This window comes from Agrilus planipennis, unplaced genomic scaffold, assembly GCF_000699045.2.
Source record: "Agrilus planipennis isolate EAB-ADULT unplaced genomic scaffold, Apla_2.0 scaffold249, whole genome shotgun sequence".
Classification (NCBI taxonomy): Eukaryota; Metazoa; Arthropoda; class Insecta; order Coleoptera; family Buprestidae; genus Agrilus; species Agrilus planipennis.
This window is the reverse complement of record NW_020439523.1, coordinates 138811-141039: the sequence shown is the minus strand read 5'-3', so window position 1 is coordinate 141039 and position 2229 is coordinate 138811. Positions and strand designations below refer to the sequence as shown.

At 33.1% G+C, this 2229-nt stretch overlaps 1 protein-coding gene across 2 annotated transcripts in view; it reads left to right on the top strand.

Moving 5' to 3' along the window:
• LOC108739678 overlaps positions 1-2229 on the top strand; it is a 47099-nt gene that overhangs the window by 26831 nt on the left and 18039 nt on the right. The window lies entirely within an intron of this gene.

Below are 2229 nucleotides of genomic sequence, written 5' to 3'. Positions count from 1 at the left end.
TGCAGTGCGTAATGAAGTAATATATATATATATATATATGTATATAGCTTTAAAGGGGACATTCTCATTGAGAATAAAATTAGAAACGGATTGAGGAAAATATACTATCCATATATTTGCGCGATGTAAAGGACAACAACCCCAACGAACGGGGTCAACAGCACGATAATAACCTAAAGCACATTTTACCCCACGCCCGCAAAGGAAAGAAGACAACGATGACCTCGATAATGAAAATTTATTTTGTACTTAATACTATCACGGACGCACGATATTAAATGAAATATTAACTCATACTTCCTTTTATTAACCCCAACAATTTAATCAAAATTAATTTCTATTTACTAATTCAGAAAAGGAAATTAAATTAAAAAATACATTTATTTGCTATATTTCTAGCGAATTCAAAATTCCTGTAACTAAAATGCAAAATAATATTTATGGGTTGATTTTGAAAATGACGATGATGTTCTAAAATTATTTTCAGAAATTTTGTCTGTGTATCAGTTCGTGTATATAGTTGAGACAAATGGACGTATCTTCTTTCTGGTTTCCGCTTAGGACTATAATCATTTTCTGCGTTTTGAACACCTTTTAAGTTAAGTTAGGAAATAATTCATGAATATTACAAACAAAGTGAAAAAAGATAACCGAATAACAGTAAGCTGTACAGCGCTTAGGTACGCAAAAGATCAGGGCCGGCTTCGTAACTGCCTGGTTGAAATTATATCTTAAAACATGCATCTTTGCTATCCTAAATTCCTGACAATGTTGAAGTTTCTTTAAGGTCCGATGCTGGCAACATGCTCAAATTCTGCTTGCCTGCATCTCTTTTTATTACACATCAATTGATGTAATGTTATTCCTTTTTCTTTATTAGTGTCCGCTGCAATTCCTGCCTGACATCTCTTTTTATATTTACGATATTTCCTACAAAAGTAGACGTTCTGTTAGCAACCACTCTAGTCTAGTTAGTAAGTTGAAAGAAGAAGGTAAATGTGACAGTTTTATTGCAGACTATGTCAATTTTGAACGTCCTAGCCATAGCACTTGTACAAATAATAGTCGGAGAGTAAACCACAAAATTTTAACATCATCCGGAATACGGACAAATTTTACGGTAACATGTTCGAATAAAATAGACGGGCTACCTATCTGAACAGATGGACAGCCTACACAAGAAGAAGAGTGAAGCTGTTCCATTTTTTAAATTACGTCATCAAGATAGCTCTTTAAAATTTAGAGAAATGCAGATAACTTTCTAACTTTAAGTCGGAACAAGTGAACCAAATAAAATTATTGCAAAAGAACATGAAATATCCTGATTGATTCTTATTATTTCAGATAAAGTTTCAGGTAAATATTGTATGCATTGAAATGGGAAATCAATTGGCGAATCCAAAAGCAAAGTTTTTAAAAATGCTTAATACATTAGAACAGTGGCAGCTTAAAAGCTGTTTGGTAATTGATTTTTAAAAATAGTCTCTGAAACATGAAGCCAAACATGATGTAGTCAAGAATACATAGTTATTACATCATTAATTTAACTACAAATAATGTTAATAATTAAGACGTGTCCTCAGTTAAATAAAAGAGAAAGAGATTAATTTAAATTGAAGAAAAGCAAAACTGATGTAATACCACTTGAACCCTTAATACTTTTTCTGTTATATAAAGATTATCGTTGCACAATCCTGCAAATATAACATTAAAAGGGCTTTCTATTCGTTCGTTCGTATGTATGAAACCCACCAAACATCAGCATCACCTTTTTTAACAACTGAATCGACCTCAGTATTTCATTTAGTCGTTCAATTACCCCTATATCAGAAAAATTTTAGTGCCTTCCAGTTAAAGTAACTCTTTTATTAATCTAATAGATATGGTCCAGCACCTCCATCATTTTTGTTCAATATGCTTGTCCTAAGCTGAAAGCAAATCTCATTATTTACAAATGAGTAAGGTATGTGGCGGACGTAAATTAAAGAGCAATAGTAAGAATTTTAGTAGCGAATCCAAAAAGGGGAAATGGGGGAAATTTCATGTTCCAACAGGTATTTACTCTAACCCTATGGATTACTTCAGTTGCGTGAGAAAATTCGAAGTACGAGGGTGGATTGATAAGTTTCCGGCCTAACCAAGAGATGACGCCACTAGGCCTACCTTGAGGTGACATTCTATAGTACCATCCTTGGATAGCTTGTAGCTATAGTTTCAGCCCGATCTCCT